The 23980-nt window shown below is 38.9% G+C and overlaps 1 long non-coding RNA gene across 1 annotated transcript in view; it reads left to right on the top strand.

Moving 5' to 3' along the window:
* The first annotated feature begins 3709 nt into the window (after window positions 1-3709).
* Window positions 3710-23980, top strand: part of LOC141943728 (uncharacterized) — a 39600-nt gene continuing 19329 nt past the window's right edge. Inside the window, exon 1 of the long non-coding RNA XR_012629041.1 lies at window positions 3710-3826. This is a non-coding gene — a long non-coding RNA (uncharacterized LOC141943728). The remainder of the gene's footprint in view (window positions 3827-23980) is intronic.

The raw sequence follows: 23980 nt of genomic DNA, 5'->3' as shown, positions 1-23980 counted from the left end.
CCACAAGCCTCTAAGGAATTCAGTACTTATCAATTTCTGGTATTGCAAAAGCCCACTGAAATTGCAGAGAAATTTCAGGTCAGAAATTGAGATACTTTTTTTTTTTTTCAATTTTGAGCTATTTTCCTGCTTTATTCTATGCCCAGCTCATTGGTTTCCTCAGTCTGTCATATTCATGAATGCTAGAGTTTGTCCCTCTCTCCTCTAAACAAAATATTTCAAACAAGGGAAGAGACTACAGAATGCTTTTAATAATCTCATGCTAATAGAACTATTGACATTTATTAGTCAACAGTCATTGGTTCTCTTCTCCTTTTCTTTTGACAATATTTTTTATTTTATATGAATGTGCTGCTTCTGTTCTACTGTGCAGAATTTCATATGATTTCCACACAAATGAAAGCAGAGCTGATTTGTTTTTTTCTGACAGGTAAGCTGTACTTAGTGTGAATTTTGTTGATAACACAGTAGGATCAAGGTTTAGATAAAATTAAATCACAGGATGAAAAGCTCAATGGAGGTTAGAGATCAAACACATAAGGGAAATCTGATATTTTTTGTGCTGAGCTACTTCAAATTCTCAGAAGCAAAGAAGAGAAGTGTATGCCTGAGTAAAGAAAAATTAGTTCTGGATAAAGCTTCCACAGAAATCTTTGATGTTCTAAATATAGAACAAAGTCTCTAAACTCTTTGCAGACTAAATTCTCCTGTAAACATGCACATTAAAGGCTGCACTCTGACATCCCTCCTCACTTTTTCCTCACTTGCAATAGATACCATTCATCATGAGTAAGGGTAGTAGAATTACTTCTTTCAGTGGTATCAGTTCTTCAAGGAAAAGGTGCTGTTTTTCCACCCTCATTGGTTTACGAAAAAATAGTAAATAGATAAACTCAGATTTATCAGGACATAGTTCAAACATTCAAATAACGCTTCTAAGACTGCAAAGCTGACAAAGGGTCTCTTAAGCTTTCAGCTGGAGATATCAGCATGTCTACAATGGTTGCGTTTCTGGAAAGCAGTCAGAAAAGTCAGTCAGGGAGGATTTCAGGACTATAAGCATCAGGGCAGGTAGAAGAACAGCTGGATGGGTTCTCAGGAGGAATACTGCATGTTTTTCCTGAACAGGGAGGACCAAAGACAAGTATTGAGCAAGGATTAGTTGCCCTTCAGAGCCAGAGATCAAAAGCAATCCAACCTGGGCACCCTCTATTAAAGAAAGGAAGAGCCTAATGCTGAGGACTTAGTCTTAGTGATGGCCGGTACCTGCCCTTCATTAGCTGTGACACTGTATGTCTTTTTCCATTTGATACCTCAGGTAAGCGTAATTAAATGCAGCCTGAAAGGATGCCAGTAATCGATTTGAGGAACTGTTGGGTAGGCTGCCTATTTTTAGTCTTTTTTTAGGTACGTACAACAAATCAATGCTACTTTGGCTGTCTTTAAAGCTAATAACAAAAATATGGAAGCTATATATAGATAGCCGGACTGCCTGCTGATTTAGACAATGTCTTGTTACTACTTTAGGCCCAAATTAGAAATGCTGAGATCTGGTGGCTGTCCAGCTTTGTATATTCTTGAACAATGCCTGCAGTACAGTGTTGCAGAGCACCACACCTTTGGGGCCCTTGAGTTCCTGGAAAAGAACCTGGGAGCAACACACTACACAGAAGGTGAGGCCAAAATCTCCAAAGAGAGCTGTGTCATGTGGAGCAAAGCAGAAAAAATGTTTTACTGTGAGATTCAGTCTTGGAATAGGCTAACAGACACCTGAAGGACAAGACAACAGACAAGGTTATTTAGAAACCAGTCCTGCCATAGTACAGAGAGCATGTAAGGCTGAGGCACACTAGCTTCTCTCTGTTAAGTTTTTCCTCCTCAGTTCTTCCCAAGACCTGTGTAACGTGGATTCAAAGGCCTTGTATGTTTTTTGTTCACAGCATCCTGTAGCAACCAGCACCCACTAGATATAGTCCCCCCTGGTGTGCCAAAAGATGAGAAGGTAAAAATTTAGTAAGGAAGAACAAAAGAAGTTTGTACATCACAGTGGCATTTATTTGACAGTTAAAAGGAACATATCTCATCATGGAAAATTACAGTAAGAAGATATAAATGGCATAAGTGTTTAAAAAGTAGTTAAAGGCCAAAATTGAAGTGTCATAACCAAAATCAGTTCTTCCCTGGAGTGCTTCAGTGTATCTTATCTTTACACTGTTCAAGCTTAGGAAGAATCTTTCTTAGCAAACTATACCAGCATGTTCTGTTATAAGACTTGTACCTTTTTCTTTGGTGTGATTATTGACCTTTGTCAGGCATAGGTGTAAAAGTGCTTAATCACTTGTGCTTAATGCACTACTGTAGAGAAGTCTTTGATTACAAGGAACATGTACTGTTTCTCAAATGACAGAACAGATATTATGCAACAGAATGACCCTATTATTGTTAATCAGGAATGAAGAAGTCTATTTTTAAATGTGGTGCACTGAAATATTTATGGGGAAATTTTGCTCCATCAGATGAGAAGAAAGAAAGAAAGAAATGTTTTGGAAGCATCTTTCTTTGTTTTCTTCCTCTCAATTGCCAGGAGTAGTTTCTCTAATAAAAGTACATTTTAACCAAAGGATCAGCCTGCTTCAGCAGCTGTCCAAAAATAGGAACAGAGCAAATAATCTCATGGTTATAGTCTACTCTTACTAGGGGTGATGTGGAATGCTGACTAGGAATTTTGCATCTGAGTCTTTGCTGAATGGACTGACAAAAGCACAGAATAGTGTCAGCTTGTGAGTGGCAGTGAATAGCAGTCTGTTCTGGTTTCTTTCTTTACTTAACAGAACATGAATATTTAAGATCTTCTTCAGACTTCTATAAGAAATGTCAGGTTCAAACTGTTAAAACAAAGAAAAAATATTTTTTTCCCAGACCTTAAAATTTCTGTGTTAATTTGCCACATCTGGCTATGCCATTCAGGCAGAAATATCTCTGAAAACACTATTTGCCTGCTGGTCATATTTGAGAATGTCTCTAAACAAGTAAAATGCTCTGCTGTTATGTTTTTTAATGCCTGGTATCTTTGCATTACTGTCTTTGGATAAATATACATAAAGACTCACACTTCGCATGCAAAATATTTCTTGCTGAGATCCTGTGATTCAGTCACCTTATTCTGGATCAGTAAAGCTAATGATGGTTTGTGTTCTTTAGACTGCTTCTGGTTTTATATTTTTGGTTAGGCTACCAGAAGATGTACTTGGCCACTGTTATTTTTACAAGTCTACTGTTATCTTCACCTCACATGTATTCATAGCTGTACCCTTTACCCTCTGTGACATTTTATGGTCACATCTCACAGCTCAGTGAAATGTAGCTGTGTGATGAATTTTTCTTTATAACCTGATAATATATTGGCCAACCCCAGTCCAATAAAGGGCCAGTACAACCGTTATCCATTTCCAGTGTCTGTCACTGGGTTGTACTGAGAGACATGGGTTTTGGCTGCTGACCTGAAATCTGTTTATATTCATTGTGAAATAGAACAGCCTTTGGATGAGAGCTCAATCCCCCTTTTATCCACAAACATAAGTCATGTTCATTCCTTCAGCCCTAAGAAGACTTCAGGCTTTTACTACAAGATGGAACAGTTTCAACTGGATAGATGGAAAATGCTTCATCTTGTTGTAGCCTTTGTCTCCATGGTTAGGACACTGACAAAGGAGATTGGAGTCCTGTCAACTGGGGAGAAGATTGAACTGGGACATACTACATCCTGCGTGAATGTACTGTGTGGTCATTATGGAAAAAAGACAACTGCAACTTGGACAGAGCATAGGTATGTAAAACCAGAAGACCATTTCAGACTGCGAGTCTTAACTGTAAATAGTTGCTTCCTGTAACTTGGAGACTTAGGTGTTTACTTCACCTTCTATTTGGCTTGAGAAGTTCCCTAATCAGTGTTTGGACTATTTTGCATCCTGCTCTGAAGTACCTATTTCTCCCCATTTATGGAGACCTTTCTGCTCAGCTAGGGGAGTGGATTCAGATCTATGTCTTGTCTAGAACAAAATTAATTAGATAATGAGATGCTTTAGAGCCTTTTTGGTAGCCTCAAGTAATTTATCAAGATCATAAATGCACTTTATGGCAGAGAACACCACCCTTTTACCTTATAAGTTCATCTTCCTCTCAAAGGTGGAGATGGCTTTATGTTGTGTTTTGTTGAAGCTAAGTTTGCAATAGACTGCACTTGCCATGGAAAGCCTGGTGACAAAGGAGGAGAAGTTCATTTAAGATGAACATGAAAGATGGAGGGAGGAAAGCAGACTTTTAAAGTGTTATACTGGTCCTTGCTGTGCCCTGGTAGATATACATCAACAGGTTGCACGCTACTTGTGAAATCATTCTTGGGAATGGCAGGCACTGTACTTAAAACTTCCATTTCTGTTGCTGATTTACTATGGGACTAGGAAGAACAAGGTCTAACATTGTAAAATATCTGAAATATCTCATTCAGCCACAGGAAACACGTTAATGTGACAGCAACGGAGATACTAGGTTATTTGCTAAAACCATACAAATAAATATTTTTTCATAAGGCAAGTATGTGTTGAAGTCAGATACAGATGTGAGATTTAGATTTATCTTTTTATGGAAATGATATGGAAAAGTGACTGATCTTTGAGTATCTACTGTTCTGACAAAGGCATGTAGCATAAAGTGTTCTAATTTAATTTTGGGTTGTAACAACACAGTGTTCTTAATTTTGAGCATTTCTGTTATTTGATAGAGTAGTTTCTTACTGTCTCATTTACAGGTTTTATTGGATGAGAGTTCTACATATCCTCTGTCTCTGTTACTTGAAAAATACAGCTGATAATAGTAAAATAAATATTAACTTCTGTACTTGGCAGAAATCCTTTTCTGGAGTTCCCTAATATGAAATAATAACTCCTGTGGGAATCATGTTAATTTCTGGCAGGATTGTAGGGTTTGATGGAATGAGTAGCACGACTCTATTTACTTTGTACTCTCATGTGAGCATGGCATATAAATTTGGTGTTCTCAAAACGCTTTGTAAGCATCAGCCTAGCAACTTTAAGAATACTAATATGAGATGCAAACTCCGATGGCTCTCAGATTCCCCTTATTGCCTCTTGGGAGCTGCTGAAAGAATGAAACTGGCTAGTAGAGATGTTCCCTTCACCATGTGTTTGCATAGCCTGTGCTTTTAGTCCAAAGTGAAATATCTGATTGAATGAGAGGAGGACTGCAGGATGACTGGGGAGGAGGGTTGAGGGTGTTATAGCACAAATGAAAAATATACACACTTGATTTTTCAAGCTCTGTCTTATATTACAAACCCGAATCTTCCAAGTAAGAAAAAGTGAGCACAGCAGGCAAATCAATTCTTTACAGCAATGTGGAAGAAATGTTTATTAGAAACACACATTGTGACAATGTGTTGTAATCATGTACTGTTGTTTGGTTCTGATACAACTCTACTGGGGAGATCTGAGGAAGACCTGTCAGTGTGGCTACGACCCTTTTGTCTAGGCTCCTCTGAGTTCATCCTTCTTGCTTTTTACAAATTGGAGTAGCATTCTTGTACTCTCTACAGAACTGGCTACACTTAGATATCTTTTGGGGAAGCTGAGTTTTACATACTATGGCTGAAACTGTGTTTCCTCCCTCTCAATCTTTTCTTTCAGACAGACAAGTCTTTATGATTAGATACACCTGTCAGTATTCCTGACAGTCTCTGACTGTTATACTGGCAATCATTCCCTTTTACTTATGAAGATTAAATAGCATTTACATACAGTTGTTCGAAAGACATTGATGGGAATAAGTAAAATATAAAGGTATATGTGTACAAGGAGACTGAATAAAAGAAAAAAATGGAGGAGAAGGTCACAGGTTTCTTAAGACATAACCTTCGACCTTAAATGTGTAAGATGTATTCCTCTTAGAAGGGGAGATAACCTGAGCTTTTTACATACCTGAGTGCTGTCAAAGTCTGGAGTTACAGCAGTGTTTTGGGAATGCTTGTAAAAATGCACTTCTTCGTATGTAAAAGCATGTCCCTCAAAATGGAAAGGATGAATTCTCGAGTTTGTGGCTCTGCTGAAACAGTGTTGGTGGTGTAATTAGATTTATGTGTTGTCTTCTCCTTGGAAGCAGAAGTGGAACATATAAGCTGCTGTTTGATACAGGCATAGAGAATTTAAGGCATATGCAGAATTTGACCCAGGTCACTGCAGTGAGTGAGTAGTAGAGTAAGGAATAAGACCTAGGTCTCTACCCTCTTGCCTTGCTAGACCTTCCTTCCACCATGATGAAACTGTCCTGTGGTTCTACTCTGGTTACTCTTTTTGACCTACATTGCTTGCTAGAGACTAATGCATATAGAAAGATGAAAACATAATTTTCTTTATTGCTATGCCACTCCAGTCCAAGTCTAAATTGTGTAGTGTTAAATAGCAAGGGTTGGGATTTTTTTTCAGTTTTAACCACTATCATTCACTATAATAAAATTTTTATGGGGCATATGCATTTTGTAACTATTTCAATGGAAAGTGATAATAACAGACCTTTGCCAGCATTAAAAGAAAAGAGTTCTTGCTGATCTCAGCTATGAATAGCAATTAAACTAACCAAGGGTAAGCACAAGAATCACTGGTGTTATGCCAGCACCACAGGTGAGAAGCAGCCTCTGTGCTGTGCTGTGCTGAAATGAGAACAAAAGCAATACCAGCAGCTGCTATTTGCTATAGAAATGGCCACTGACTCTTCAGAACAGCACTTACCTTGAGAAGAAAATAGCTGAGAGACATTAAGGGCATAGGGACAACTGATCAGTCTCCTTAACATTTATTTCCACCCCCCCCCCCCCGTAAATAATTATTTAACAGCTCTCAAGTCATAGCATATGCCAAAGGTCATCTAGTTGAGTGAGGTGCTCCCCATCTTAAACTGATGAGGTTTATATCTATTGAAGCCCATCTTAACTTGGTCATGAACAATAGTTTCTCTCTTCTGTGGTCAAAAGATTTTACAGAGTTTTGAAGAACTTCATATTAGTTAGAAAACATAGCTTATGAGTTTGTGAGTGTACTGGGTCTTGCTGAGCCGGAATTGGTTTTCCTCTATAGCAGTCCTCATGGTGCTGTTTTATGTTGGGAGCTGGCAGGGTGTTGATAGCACCCTGGTGTTGTGGCTACTCCTGAGTAGTGCTTACACAGCACCAAGGCTCTTTCTAACATTTCGTCCCCCCCATGTGGGATGGAGTGGGCAAGATCTTGGGAGGGGACACAACCAGGACAGCTGACCTGAACTGACCAAAGGGATATTCCATACCATATGACGTCTGCTCAGTATAAAGCTGGGAGAAAGGAGGAAGGGGGTGGGGTCACCCTTGGTCCTCTGAGGCAACCACTACGCGTATGGGAGCCCTGCTTCCTGAGAAGGCCCGACATCGCCTGTTCATGGGAAGTAGAGAATAAATCTGTTTTCTTTTTTTTTTTTGCTTCCATGCACGGACTTGTGCTTCACTTTGCTTATATTAAAACTGTTTTTGTTTTACCCACAAGGGTTGGGTTTTTTTTACCTATCTTATTTTCTTTCCCCTCTTTGCCCTGTTGAGAAAAAAGGGGGAAGGGGGGGGGGGGGGGGAAGTGGTAGAGTGACGTGGTGGGTACCTGGCATTTAGCCAAGGTCAAACCACCACAGTGAGACAGGAGTAAATAAATCTTCCTTTGCTTTTAAGAGGGTAAGATTTGTTTTAAACATTCCTCTTAGCTGAGATAGGACATTAATTTTTATTTAGCTGATGAGTAGAGAAAAAAAAATCAAATTCAGTTTTGTTAATCTAGCAATTCAAAAGCTGTAAAAACTGTCTTACTAAGAAATCAGGTCAAAGTTGCAATCTACTCTTTCAACAAAATGCTTTGTGTCTTTTAATAGATGGACTGGCCAGTTATGCCCTGCAATACAATGTTGAGATTGAGACTGGTAATTTCACTCAATTTTCAGGCTTAAAATAAAAACTGCTACAAAGAAAGACATTCTAAAAAAACCCAGTTGGATCTTCTTATGCAGATTAGACAAGTGTGTATAAATGAAGTTCTCAAGACAAAATTTCATTTCATCTTTCTTACCAATGCATTGGCTTTTGAAAGAAGAAACTGATTCTTTCTAAGAAGCCATGTGCAAAACCCCACATACTTTCATAGCTTTCAAAGCTAGAGCTTCTACTAACTTGCTGGCTTTGAAATAAATACTGATTCAGTTTGAGTGAAACTTGGAAGTGTGATAAAAAGATACCATAAAACAGTCTACACAGCTTGACCTCTGTGGAAGTCTAGATTGGCCCATGTCATAGAGGCCTAGCGGATGAGGGCCATGTCATCATTCAGCAGTTCTGCCACAGCCTTGTGGATGAAATACTGGTGAAATACTCTTTAGGTGTGTGTTGTCACTCCTCCTGACTCAGGAAGGATAAGCCACAGGTATGCACAGAATGTTTACTTAATCCCCAGGTTCAGTATCATGAAAATGGGCTTGTACACTTGCTCTTTCTTTGGTCAATATTAGCTATGAGAAGTGGAGAAGGAAGAGATCCTTCTTCATTTGCCATACAGCTGTAATTTGGCCAGTCAAAGGAACAAAGAATACAATAGCCTGTCATATAATTAGGCTCTTCTGTGATTAGGAAGGAGAGTCTGGAGAGAACAGCAGGAGTCTTATTTATTGCTGAAAGAAGAGAAGGAAGGAGCTTCTTCTATTTGTCTTCCATTCAGGATCAATTAAGCATATTTTGATCCCTTGAAAGGTCTTTTGTGAAGCTGTCCTGCATTTCTGTGAGTTCAGATAAAATGTCTGTCAAATGGTATTGTTAAAATAGCTGAAAAGAAAGTAATGAGCAGCACAGCCAGCTGCTCCTTGGGAATCACTGCTATGGTGGTTATTTTAGGATCATCTCACTTACAGACTATGCACTGCTGAGCTGGGTATATTACAGTACCTTCCCAGTACAATAAGACTGCCCATTCTGTTGGGATAAAAGCTCAGTTGGGTACAGTAGTACAAGTGGAGTAAAAACCAATTGACTAACTGGAGGCATAAAATTCAGTCCTAGAAAGGAGTGCAGATAAAGAATGTTAGCAGAAACCAAACAGGGGTTTATTCAGCACCTGACTGAATCATTTAACTTCAGCTGAAAGTGGTGTAAAAAAAAGTAGAAAAGAGTTGAAGAAAGTCTGAAGAATTAATGGAATTTGCAAGGGCCAGTCTAAAATCATTGGCTTGCTGTGCATTTGTTTAAATAGAACTGCTGTGATCTGACCTTTTCTCATGCTCTCAGCTTTCTAATTAAATAGACCCCATATGCCTGGGGTAAATGGAGTGGAGAAGGAGGGGAAGAAGAAGTGAGGAATGTGACCAAGAGAATCATCTTTTAGAATGGTTGGCAATTCCTCTGATGTAGCTTGTGTTGTGATATGCTAGTTCCCTATACAGAGGTAAAAAACATTTGAACCAGATGCAGTCCAACACTCATGTTCAAGCACCTGTTCTCTGTGGTTTCCCATGTAGACACTCTTATAAGTAAAGTCTTGTTACTGAGATCAAGCAGAAATTAGTATCAGAGGCACAGCCACTCTAACCTTGTTTTAAAATAGCTTGTGGACTAATCTTACTGAGTCTGCTGCTGGGATGAATACAGGTTGGATACAGGGCTCAGGTGTCTTCTCCATCTGGACAATGTTTGGGACCTTTGAGCACTTCCTGTCTCCTAAACCTTTTTGTGTTCTCCAGCCACCTTCTGCTATGGCTGGAGAAGACTCTAAACTGTAAAATTTTCCTTCCTTCCTCTCATGTCAGGGAAACTGGTCACATGAGCTTGAAAGACATAATTTCTTACCTGGATTACCAGGAAGTTCAATGTTTTGGGTATGTGTGGGATGAAGCAGACTCTTAGTTTGTACTTAGTCTCAACCTCATGTTGCTCCTTTGCTTTGCCCCAGCATGGTCTACAAGTCAGTCCTTTCTGTCTGTCACTGTGGATCATCTTTTGCAACAACAGACTGCAACCTCTCCCAGTGTGCTGTGACTCAGAAACATTTGTTTTCTTTCAAGCCTATTCCCTTCTATGGGCCATTTTTCCCATTTCTATACTCTAAAGACCTACATTTTCCTAGTTATTTTGATGAACAACCACAGTCCCTACTGTTTAGATTGTTTCCCTGAAGGTCAAAGAGGGCAAAGAGAAAGCTAAATTACCTATTACAGAAGCAATTAAACAAGAGGGGGTTCCAAAGAAGGTGTCTAGTTAGGGGAAAAGATCTTGTTATATTTCATGTTCAAAATTAGATGTTATAATGATGTGAAATTAAATCATTTAATGGAATGATATGGAGCTGCTCCATATGAAGTGAAACTTGGCCGTGAAAAGGGGAAATTTATGTAGACTTCTAAGGACTACAAGGATTCTCACTTCCTTACTGTGTAAATGTTCTTTCTTCACAGGCAAATTGGCAAGTGTGTTAATTTTGTTTCTATTTAACATTTCAAGTAAATATTATGCTTAAGGTAACTCCGGGTTACAATAAAAAAACAGCCTTTACCATCATCCTGCATAAAATCCCATTTATAAGGCACAAAAATAAGAAGAGGTAGCTAACATTTTTGTATTTTTGATGATATTTTCGAAAGACATCAATTCCAAAGATATCAATTTTCTTGGTATAATTTTCTTGGTTTGCTATGTACAAGGTAAGCCTCTAAATTCCATTAAAACTTATTTTCAAAATAATTTGGTTAATATTAAAAATGGTCAATACCCAATCAGGATGAACTCTCCCTTTCTTGTCAACAAAATTTGCTTCTTCTTATTATTATTGTTATTATTTTGTGTTCTTTAAAGTCATTGGCAATGTAAGCTTGGAAATACTGTGCAGCAAGAGAGGGAGAGAAATATAAGCCAGGTTTTGGTAGTGTTTCATTTAATATTCACTTTTACTAGCATCTGCTACACCTCTTCATTCTGTTAAGGGCAGGGCCTTCCTGAGGGGTAAAATACAGCAGGTTCATCTTGCAAACTGAGGTCTTAAATTAATTACATATGCAAATAATTTACGAAAACATTTTTCTGACAGCAAAATTCCATCTGGAATTAACCTCTGGGAAGGAATCAAATGATCAGATTCAGTAGATTTTTTTTTTTTTTCTTCTGCACTGTGTTGGACTCCTGAGGAGGTCTTCCCATAAAGAAACTACTGTTTTCCCTATTTATTGCTTTTTAACTTAGATGTTGAGCATAAACTGTCAATGTCCCTGCTGGTCATGCCATCCCAGCCCAGTGTCTTTGGTTTTCCCTGTATCTTATCCAGTTAGCAGTTGTTGCCTGGGTTATTACTACAAGTGAGGCCAAGCAACTCCTTTTGCAAAGGTAATGCACATGTGGTCAGTGCCTTTCTTGTCCGTCTTTTTTCCCCAATGTTTCTTTCTCAGTCACCTGCAGACCTCTTTCATCTCAGAGCAGCTGACATCGGTGAGAACATTCTTCAATTCTTCATGGAATTGTGACAAAAATAGCTCACATGTAACCAGCCTCTAGGCTATTTTAGGACAAGGAAGCTTCAGTAGATCCACAGAAATAAAACGAATCTTCAGATACTTGATGTCATAAAATACTAATGTGGCAAGTAATTAAAAAGCCAGAGGGTTCCTATGTGCACCTATACAGAATGACATGTGGAAAAGTGTCAGTAAGAACCAGTTATTCACTGCAGTTTTCAAATTTCCAGACAGCCTTTGCTTCAAGGCTTTGATATGAAAATTCAGGTCTGTTGTACCATGAAGGAGTGAGGATTCTTCAAGAGGATTAATATTCATATTTAGGACTTTTCTGATATCCAAGTACCATGCAATGGCACATGTCAGTTGGGGAGATGAAGGAATACTTTATTATTCATAAAGACTGACTGTTTAACTGAACTTGCTGTCTTTTGAGGGGGGAGAAATGGGAAGCATTTCTGTCAAACACTATAATTTTTAACTAGCTTTGCAGGTATCTTTTTGTTACAGAATGAAACAATCAAAACAGGCATGTTAGCAGTCACTTGTCATGTGGAGCCGAGTCATATGAAGATCAAAGACAGCCAGGTTTAATCTAAAATACATGGGAATTTATATTTCAGTGAACAGTTACCTACTGGAGGAATCTCAGAATTTCTTATGGATGACAAAATTAAAAAAAGGTACCCCACATGCCCCACATGTATAAGAAGTTGCTGTTGACCTCAAGGAGGAAGGTGTTTCAAGAAACTTTCAAGTATGGTTTATTTTGAGGGTTGGCTGAAAAGCAATGAATACCATCACATGAAAACATCAGTTTTAAAGTTTACAGTTTAAAAAGCTTTTTGAATGCACAATTAAGAAAATATTTATATTAGAAAAGTGTACTGTCTTAAGCTTTAAGGAAACTAACATTTTAGAAAGATTTGGGAAAAAAAAGATTATTTTTTGTCCATTATTAATGAAGATAAAATAAACAACTATTCACCAAGTTCTGGTAAGGCAGAAACTATGCAGAGAACAACTAACATTTCATTAACAATCATTTTGCCCAACCTTGGACCGTAGGATATATCCTCTTACAGTACAGGCCTTAGGGCCCCAATTTGCTTGATGCTTATAAGAAATTGCTTCTGGCAAGGATTAAATGAAATGCAAAGCCTTGATTTTAGATATGCAGTAAAGCACTTTGCTTATGGATGACCACAGACACTATTCACACTGGTAATAATAATTGATAAAGTATTGATTAAAGCATCTAGCAGAGCCACTAAATAATTTATATTTTGTTGCACTCCCTTGCCAAGAAAAGCATAATTGGAGTTTACTTACAGGTTTATGCACGAGCTTTATAGAAGGATGAAAATCACTAATGAGGACTATAGATATTTCTAGCAGCTGACACCAGGTGGTTCCCTCCATCTCAAGCCCATGTGCATGCCCCTGTCCTCCCAGTGCAGGACACACAGAGGGTAACCCAGGGCAAAGGCACCCATGAGGAGATAGCTGTGGCTGATGGAGCTGGAGGATGGACTGGGAGGAGGCCCATAGGTGGGCAGTATAGGGAGGGGAAGTAGAGGGATGGAGTGCAGTCGGGAACAGAGGTGCTGTGGTGGCAGTGGTGGTGAGCAGCTCAGATGAAGTAGCCCTTTTTGGGGCTTTCCAAAGTTATGATCCCATCCATGTCCCTGGTGGGTATTTGTCTCTGCCTCTCCTCATCCCAGCCCTGTTCCCTGCCCCTAGCCTGGGGAGGGGATATGTGTCCTCCCACTTGGTTTTGGCTGCCTAGCAAAATGGGGCACCAGCATCGCTTGTCTTTGAAGATGGGACACTGTTCCACATACCCAGACTTTAATGTTGCTTATTGCAAGAAACGTGATTAGAGCAGATACTGGTAAGCCTCTAGCTATGGCAGTAAGGTAGTGAAGGCTGGAAAGTACTCTATATTAAAACTGGTGATAGAGCTGAGTTACCATGACCCCTGTGTGCCCTTGGCTGGACAGTTGCTGCCATCCATGCTTGTTAAATGAAAGCTAGTGGTGTGTTTCTTCACCATGCTGTAGCCAGTGAAGTGACACAAACATGGTTTAAAAGAATCCTTGGGAACACAACTCTTTTACCTGTCATACCTAGTTTCTGACCAGGCTGAGTCTGACATTCACCTTGCACACACCATGCATGCCATGTTCATGCCTTTGTCACCTGCAAACCAGCAGCTGGGCACCTGAACGTGATGGCTCATCTAAGAACGCCTTTAGGAAAAGAAATGGAACAGAATTTTTTTATTGACTGGTTCTGTAAAGGCCAGTGGTCAAAAGTTGAATTCATGTCAAATTAATTTACTGTCCCAGCTCAGTTTGGAGAGCAATATGCTGGCTTTCAGCTGAAAACTCAAATAATTTTTCAGATTGCTGTATTGATTTATAAAGCCAAGCACTATATGGAACCTGAATCATAGAATCATAGAATGGTCTGGGTTGGAAAGAACCTTAAAGATCATCCAGTTCCAACCCCCCTGCCATGGACAGGGACACCTTCCACTAGATCAAGTTTCCTAAAGTCCTATCCAGCCTGGCCTTGAACACTGCCAGGGTATAGCTGAATGTGTACCTGAATTAGCATCCTCCAGAAATATAGGTAAAATGCAGAAAAATATTTTAAGTTTGGATGAAATACTACACATGAAGGGACATTCTAATTTATTTAACTCTTTTATAAAAAAAGAGCATTTTTTTTTTTTTTTTAAGCGAGGTAATTGTCAGGTGTTTTTTTAGATGCCTTATTTCTCTTACTTGGCTGAGAAGAGCAGCAAACAAAAAGCACCAAGGTTGTGGTCATAGGATGTGCTTAAGGTGAGCGATAAAAAATGCTAAGACTTCCTTTTCTTACATATCTCTTGATTTATTTAGTGTCCAAGCATACACAGTGGGCCTTGTAGAAACTACAGCTTTAGTGATTAGACTTTGCATTAAACTACAACAGAAAGGAACTTCAGCTAAAGATGATGATTCTGCACTTTTATTTAAGACAAGAACTAAGAATATAACCCCCCCCAAAGAATTTAAAATTAGTTACATGCCAAAGAAACTTAGAAATCTACTATAAGAATATAAAAATACAACAATTTTTAGTGGCCTACTCCTCTGAGAATATAACTTTTTTATTTTGCTATTTTAACTTTATTAAAATTGCATTTTGTTTTTATCAAAAAAGTTTGAAAGTTTGAAATGCTTTCTTTTATTTAATGAATTCTATTTATTTCTGTCACCCTTCCATGTGGTTTGTGGTTCTTATTCCAATACAGAAATAAAATAACTTAACTGATGTTTGCATTTTAGTTTTCTAGTTCATAGAAAGTGTCTCATGATTTTGATTAAATGTTGTCATGATGAAACAGCATGTCATAAGATACTGCTGTGATGACTCACAGGCCAATTTAACTTGCTCTGTAGTCACCTAATACTTTTCCCTGTTATTGGTTTGTTATTAATTTGAGCTGATTTTAATGATTTTTGGTGATTTTGATTTAAATAAGGAATGATTTAGAGTAACCATACAAACAGTCATGCTGCTACAAAGTCCTTTGTAAAGTCCCAGGCTAAGGCCACATAGGCTGGTAATAATCATTAACCAGATTTCTATTCAAAGAATAAGAGTCATGACCAGGTACTATTGTTAAGCTGTTTGGTAAGGACGATTTATTGCCCTGTAGACCAGGTGTTCTGAAAGATACATTGTGAAAGGGACTCAAAGCATGTTAAAATTGTAATGTGAGCCAAATTCTTTCAGAAAAGAACGTTGGAGGGTCTTTCTTTTGAGTCAGTAGTCCGTGGTGGTCATAAAAGCAGCCCCCTGACTCATTTCAGGACTCAAGTGCGCACGATGGGAAAGAGGTGGGAATAAAATATGAGTTACAGGAATTACCATGTTTATGTATGAGAACTTGTTTATTATGTGTCGATAAATTCTTTTATCTAGTTTTGGTGACATTCTTGGTTGTTAAAATTCTGTTCCTGGACATGTCCAAGACTTGTTATATCAAGGCTCACTGAAGCAATCCGCATCTCAAGCCTAAAGCACATTGCCTCCACACCCTAGTTTTTTTTCATTGCATATGTCCTCCAAAGGCACAGCCTGTTTGCACTTTCAGCACCTTACCACCTGCCTTCATCCTGGCCAACAGATTAGGATGAACACTTGTGTTTATACACTTGATGCTCAGCCACGAATACCTGTGTCTTTAATATTTTGGGGGGTCTAAAGTTTTTTGATAGTCTTTTTCTGGCCATAGAAAATTGTGTTATCCTTTGTGGAGCAAAAAGATGAATAATGAGTCTCTGATTCATGTGGAGGTTTTTGGCTGTGACTGCAATGGCAATAAGGCCAGATTTGCAATGGAATTAATTTCTTGGCAGCTCCTATGATTCCCAGAACTACTAATGGCCAGATCAGCCAATATTTATGTTCCTAACTTAGCTTAGGAACATAAATATTGCTAATATCCTAGCTTAGACAACATGAGCTTGCTCTTGTTCTTGAAGAGAGGTTTGGTGCCACATTACCATGTCTAGCTTTACACTCAGCAGGTAGATAGGAGACCTTTCCTCTGCCAGCAGTAGGTCCTTTGGTGGAGCCTAGGGCAATGCATGGTCAATACAGTTAGATTTCCTCTTAATTCAGTGTGTACCATCAACATGTGAAGTAAGCTATTGGTGAACACAGGTGTCAATTGTCAAAGTAGATGTGATAATCGATGGGGATCTGGTTAGTGTAGCAGGTAGTGCTGTGGAGTGGAATCTGGTCTACCTAGAAATGGATGCTTTCACACTTGAGAAGTAACATTTTAAGGGTCTTGTAGAAAACTCTAAGTTAGGGTTTCTCAGACACTTAAAAAGACAAGGTGGTGTTTTCCTTTCCTGCCCCTTTCCCAACTTGTCCTTGTGTGTCCAAATTTCACTTAACATAGTACTTAAGTAGCTTAAAGTGCTGTACTGAACTCCATATGTTAAAAATATGAGATAAAAGTGCAAAGAATATTTAAAAATACTTTAAATAACTAGGAGGAGGGTTGTGGAATAAAGAAAGATCATAAATTATTTCAGAAAGTTATAGTACTAAAGCAACTTGCCTTTTTTACTCAGGTTAGAGAAATGTGTGACATTAAGTGATAGACACCAGATGGCTCCACCTCATTAGAAATCAGACTTTTCTGAAATTTGAGCAGAAGATAAGGTGTACTTGGGGGGAGGCACTGTGATCAAACTCTACCTTGGAAATAGGGTGGAATGAACTTGTAAAATTGATTTAGTAAGTTTGCACTTTGTTTGATGTACTTCAAATTATAGCTGGGGGGATATAAAAAATGAAGCATTAAAATTAAGTGAAGAATGTAATTTGATGGCTGAACAGGATAAGAAACTTAATAAGGGAGTGATCTGAAACTACAGGAGATATGCAAATTCCTGATTTAAGAGCCAGATTGGACCTATTTGACCTAATAATACTCCTTGACAGATAAAGTTTGTCCCAAATTTAATATTTCATTATTATTATTTTTAATTTAGCTTTTATAGATCTGCAGACATCTTCTGAATGTGAAGTACTCGTGCAATTCTATTGACTCTCAAGGAAAACAGTACAGAATATGAAAAATAGTGAAAGGTAAAAGATTATTTTGATGCTGAAACAAAAGATCAGTGTTTTTATATGCTTTGATGTTAGGGACTAAACCAAACATTTGGCTATGTACCTTATATCTATTCTGTTTTTTTCTTCTCATAGTGTATATGAAGGACAGGAGGGTAGCCATTGCAGCCCATTTTGTTATCATTGTGGTATATTCAGTGGTTTTGTAAATCACAGATACCGAAAATATAGGGAAATACATCAGAGCATTAGGCTTGATAAAAGAGTTTTCCACTGTGCATGAAAGGAATGAACAGGCCCAGGGAAACACTGTATCTGCAAATACGAGGATGATCCTTGGCTGAATGACTGAGTAGAGTTAGAGAAGACGTGTATAGAGGAACAGAGTAAGTATAAATTGAGTGTGACTATTTCACAAGTGGTGAACTTCTGTATGATGAGTTCATACCTTTTGATTTTTAAGTACTAAACACCTGTACAAGAATTATACTATATGTCTTATTAAAAAATTCCTGGGGCACAACTCATCCAAAGCTAAGTACTTAGTTCTTCAACGAGACGTGTGGGAGAGAAAATGTCTTCATCTCAGAGCAGTGAGATAAATCCTATCTAAAGGAAGAAGAAACTAGAGAAATCAACTGGACCATTAAATTGAGTCACTTTGTATTCACTTAACTGAATCAGCTAGCAGTCCTCTTAAAATGACTCTGCTCATCATCACCCAGGGAGCGTACTTGCAAATCTGTGCTCCCCATCTTGAGGACAATGGCTAGAATCTGGAATTAAGTGCCTCAACCCACATCTGAACTGCATGAGTTTGTTGCACTGGAATTTCTTTGTAGTCAGATGGTAAATGCAAAAATCAAAATGATTGTTGCAGAAAAATGACTGCCTATGACAGTTTCCACGTATATGTATATGAATGAGATGCTGTGGTATTTCCCCTCAGTCAGGACAAATAATAAAACTAAAATGAAAACTTGTTGGATTCAAAGATATCCCACTGAAAATTGCATGTATCTGAGTTGACTCTAGCAGGTGTAACACAGTTGGATGTACTAATTAATAAGAAATGTTGGCTATTTTAATAGTCTGTTGCTTTTTCATGAGCTTCCAGACTTGTGCAGGGGTCACCCCACTCCTGCTTCCTTGGCAATTTCTTAGTTATGCCCAGCAGTTGGGTTTCTCTTGCCCCCACAGTGCTTTGCAAGCGAGTTAGATTTACTCTTGATCATACTGTGCTAAGCGGCTTGCTAACTCAACGTCTACAGCCTTCTTTCTATTGCTAGGGCAAGTACTCAAGGCACAAATAAAAGGATTCATTTTGAAATCTGAGACTGGTGTATTTTTATCAGTTGGTAGAAGAATAATCTAGTGTTTTTAAACCAAACAAATTTGTATCAGTATTATATAATGTCCACTCTCTTTTTTTCTGAGTACTGTCATTCAGTTAAAGTCGGGAAATTAATTATATTTGATTGTATAACTAACATAACTAGGTAAATATAAAGTTCCCCTGCAGACTATTTGGAAGTATCAGATATATTTAATTCCTCTTAACAAATACTTTTGAATATGCCCTCACATGTAAGGCTTAAAGAGCTGATAATGTAGATCTATATTCTTTAATGCTGATGTCAGAAGCTGCTGTAATAAATAAATTATCATAATTTTGACAGACACATTACAAGAGAAGGTCTCCCAAGCAACCTGTCTGCATATGAAACTCTCTGAGTTTAAGGGAATTTGAGACTGACTCTGACAGGAGAAGCAATCACTGTGTGTTTCAATAGGTCAGTCAGATACATTTATTCTCTGCCTATGTTGGCTTTTAAAGCTACCTCTTCTGTCTGAGACCTGAAGAAGAGTGTGTGTTCCTCTAAATGTTTCATCCCCCTACAACTCTTTCAATCATCTAGTAAGAGTCATTTCTGCCCTACAAATGTAATCTTACCTCTGTCTCTACACTGTCATGGTCAGAACAACACTGTCTCTAACCTCCCCACTGAAAATTTCCACGCTACAACAGATGCACCCATTCCTTGTTTAAAAAGAACTGCAACAGTCTTCAGAAATCTGCTGAAAACAATGGGCAGATTCCTACTGACCTCAGTGAACTTTGCATTTTGTAGGTGCAATTTTAACTTCAAATTCTTACATTTAAAATATATAGCAAATATGCAGTTGACTGTCATAAAGGTGGACAGCTGGTTATAGGGTTGTGTGTGTTCTAGAATTCAGCAGTTGGGAGGGCGAACTATACTTCCTAACACAGAGCGAAAACCTGAAAAGATGGCTGAAAAAAATTTAAACCAGTATATAGCAAAAAATTAATATAAATTACACTCCCCAGAAGAGTGTGTGAATAGGCAGATGCTGTAGAGGGTAGCTCCACTGGACTGCTTATTACAGAATAAATGATAACATCAAAAAGTAATACAGTTCAGCAATACAGGTCATTGACTTAGACTTCTCCACTGGGAATGATTAAAGTGGCATTTAGCTCTACTGGTTGATTCTCTGGGGTGCTGAAAAACAACACATCAATACAAATCTGCTTAGCTGCTCACAGAAAGATTGAAGTCATGGAAACATAAGTAAGTTGCTGACTCCCATCCTGAAGAATAACAGCAGTATTTTGGATTTCAGGAAACAATGAATAACACAATGGAAGACAAAACAAACAATCTAATCAGACCATTTCTGATTTGTATTGCATTCAGATATGCTCTCTCGCCAACGGGTCAGGGCACTGGAGTCTCATTCTTATGCATGGGTGAGGAAGCAAAACTGCTGCTACTCAAAACATCAATTTTGCAAAAGCCACCTATAAAAAAGTAATATAAGAGATAATAGAGGAAATGCTGAAGGGGTGTCTATAGATATCTCAAGTGCAGCAGGGAGCATTATTAGGGCTTGTTTTGCCAGTAGATATATAAGCAGTGTATGCTGTATTTAACTGAACATTGTTTCTAATTCTGTGGGAAAAATTACAGTATAATTATCAATAGTTCTGAATGGGCTGTATCTCTTCAGGCAAGGGCAAGATCTAAGACATCACTCAGCTGCTGTATGATATCATTTCTAGTAACAAGATTCGGTGGGACTGGGACCTAAATTAAACCTCAGACCTGATCAAATATTTGTACAGGCAGGTTTTGGATTAAGAAACACACTAATCTTTTTGCATGTTACAAATAGAAAAGTTCAATGAAGGGTGTCCTTTTAGGAAATCCAATGATTTTTATTTTTCTGTTTTTCCTGGGTGCACAAACAAAAAGTATTTTCTTACTTTAAAGACTGACTTTGTTAAAGAGTAGTATTGGCTTCTATCATGTAACAGAATTATATTTTCACAGAGGCACTGAGTGAAATTCTGTGGGTCTTATAAATCATATACATGTATAATTATGCAACTCTAATGTCCTTAAGATATCAGTCAAAATTTTTATTACTGAGGGGGAAGGATACTTTGAAACTCACTGATGGCAAGTTTCTTTTGCAGGAGGCATCCAACGGCTGTTTTACTCCTTTCCTGTGGCATCAGAAAACTGAATGGTGTTGCTTTAAAGAAAAATGAAAAAAAAAAAAAAAAAAGAATAATTGTATATTAGAGTTAAAAACCCAACTAATTATTCCTTTTGATAACAGAGCAAGATAATTTTTCCAAGAAGTATATATTGCCTTTGCAATTTCCCTAATGGTACAGGGCAAAAATAGTAGCCAGCTGGCAACTAACACCACCAAGGCATGGTAATTGTTGAATATAAGGAGACAAGCAATAAGCATGCATTAAATTTAGAGAGTATGAGTTATATACTGTGGGGTAGGAATTAAAGTTTCTTGTACATAAAGATTTTTGCTGTCATTGCAACTTAATTAAGCTGTGAAAATGTAAATTCTTCTGCACTTGAATAATATCAGATTACAGGGATGACATCTATACATAAGTTTTTTCCATACTGATCTTTGTAATTCTGCAGTGGGTTAACTTTGAAAATGAAGAGTAAGCCTCATTAGTGCAAGAAATGTTTTTAGATACTTGAAGCAATCAGAACCCATGGATGAGGAAAAAAATATGCATCTACAGAGAAGTTCTATCTATACATAGGACTATAATCATTAGTCAAATTTCACCATTGAAGAGATCTTCTATTTAGCCTCTCTAGCATAGAGTTTCAGTATGAAAATTAAAAAAACAATGATCTTGCTGCCTATGTGGTACAGCTGATATTTCATAACGCCTTTTGAAATGTTTATAGTTTGGACTCCCCTAAATCCAGGAGACTCCTGGAATGAGTTGATGATAACTTCCTTCTTGAAGTGACAGAGGATTCGAAGAGTAGAGGTGCTATGCTGAACCTTGTTTTTACCAACAAAGAGGGGCTGGTAGGGAATGTGAAACTCAAGGACAACCTTGGCTGTAGTGATCATGAAACTTAGGGCAACGAGGAGGGCATACAGAAAGCTCAATATAAACAGACTTTGGACTCTTCAGGGATCTGCAGAGTAGCTTAGGATAAAGCTCTGGAGGGAAGAGGAGCCCAAGAAAGCTGGTTAATATCCAAGCTCAGGAGTGGTGCATCCCGACAAAGAGGAAGTCAGGTAAAAATGCCAGGAAGCTTGCATGGATGAACATGTTGCTCCTGCACAAATTCAAGCACAAAAAGGAAGTCTACAGAGGGTGGAGGCAAGGACAGGTAGATTGGGAGAAATACAGAGAATCTGTCCGAGCAGCCAGGAATCAGGTTAGGAGGGCCAGAGCCCTGCTAGAATTAAATCTAACCAGGGGCATTAAGGGCAACAAGAAAAGCTTCTGTAGGTATGTCAGAGAAAAAAAGGAAGACTAGGGAAAATGTGAGCCGTCTCTGTAAGGAAATGGGAAAATTGGTCATCCAGGATATGGAGAAAGATGAGGTACTCGATGACTTTTTTTCCTCAGTCTTCACCAGCAAGTACTCCAGCCACACCACCCAAGATGCAGAAGGTAAAGGTGGGGACTGGGACAATGAAGAGCTACCCACTGTAGGAGAAGACCAGGTCCAAGACCATCTAAGGAACCTGAAGGTGCACAAGTCCATGGGACCTGATGAGATGCATCCACAGATCCTGAGGGAACTGGCAGATGAAGAGGCTAAGCCACTCTCCATCATGTTTGAGAAGTTGTGGCAGTCTGATGAAGTTCCCATTGGCTGGAAAAGGGGAAACATAATCCCCATTTTTAAAAAGGGAAAAAAGGAAGAACCAGGGAACTACAGGCCAGTCAGTCTCACCTCTGTGCCTGGCAAGATCATGGAGGGGATCCTCCTGGAAACTGTGCTAGGGCAGATGGACAATAAGGAGGTCATTGGTGACAGAGAGCATAGCTTCACTAAGAGCAAATCGTGCCTGACAAATTTGGTGGCCTTCAACGACAGGGTTACAGCATTGATGGAGAAGGGAAGAATAATTGACATCATCTACCTGGACTTGTGCAAAGCATTTAACACTGTTCCACACAACATCCTTGACTCTAAATTGGAGAGACATGGGTTTGATGGATGGACCACTCAGTGGATAAGGAATTGGCTGGATTGTTGCACTCAAAGAATTGTGGTCAACGACTCAATGTCCGAGTAGAGAGTGGTGATGAGTGGCGTTCCTCAGGGGTCGGTATTGGGGCTGGCACTTTTTAATATCCTTGTTGGTTATATGGACATTGGGATTGAGTACACCCTCAGCGAGTTCTCCAACAACACCCAACTGTGTGGTGTGGCTGACACGCTGGAGGGCAGGGATGCCATCCAGAGGGGCCTTGAGAGGCTGGAGAGATGGGCCTGTGCAAACCTCATTAAGTTCAACATGACCAAGCACAAGGTCCTGCACATGGGTCAGGGCAATCCCAAGCACAGATACAGGCTGAGTGAAGAGTCCGTTGAGAGCAGACCTGCAGAGAGGAGTTGGAGGTACTGGTGGATGAAAAACTGACTATGAGCCAGCAATGTGCTCTAGCAGCCCAGAAAGCCAAGTGTATCCTGGACTGCATCAAGAGAAGTGTGGCCAGCAGGTTGAGGAAGGTGATTTTCCACTTCTGCTCCACTCTTGTGAGACTCCACCTGGAGTACTGTGTTCAGTGTTGAGGCCCCCAGTGTAAGAAGGACATAGACCTGCTATGAGGGCTAGAGCACCTCCCTTATGAGGACAGGCTGAGAGAGTTGGGGTTGTTCATCCTGGAGAAGAGAAGGCTCCAGGGAGACCTTATAGTGGCCTTCCAGTACTTAAACGGGTCCTACAGGAAAGAGGAGGAGGGACTCTTTATCAGGGAGTGTAGTGATAGGATGAGGGGTAGTGGTTTTAAACTGAAAGAGGGTAGATTTAGATTAGATGTAAGGAAGAAATTCATTATTATAAGGATGGTGAGGCACTGGAACAGGTTGCCCAGAAGGGTTGTGGATACCCCCTCCCAGGAAGTGTTCAAGGCCAGGCTGAATGAGGCTTTAAGGTCACTTCCAAACCAAGCCATTTTATGATTTTATGAAAAATGATCTGGACAGTCATGTCAAAATTGGTGAGAAAAATAGCACTTTAAAATGAGTTCTATTAAACAAACATTTTTTTGTTATAGTATATTACTTTTACTTCACTCATTCTCTTTATTAGTACAAAAAACTTGTGCAAATGATAACATGAGTGTGTATAAAATGCAACTGCCTTCTGCAGGAGAAATATTGTGTTTATTTTTCTTCACACAGATAGTGTGGTCCTTTGTGACTTAACAACATGGCTA

This window comes from Strix uralensis, chromosome 5 (assembly GCF_047716275.1).
Source record: "Strix uralensis isolate ZFMK-TIS-50842 chromosome 5, bStrUra1, whole genome shotgun sequence".
Lineage (NCBI taxonomy): Eukaryota > Metazoa > Chordata > Aves > Strigiformes > Strigidae > Strix > Strix uralensis.
This window is presented reverse-complemented; position numbering and strand designations above follow the sequence as displayed.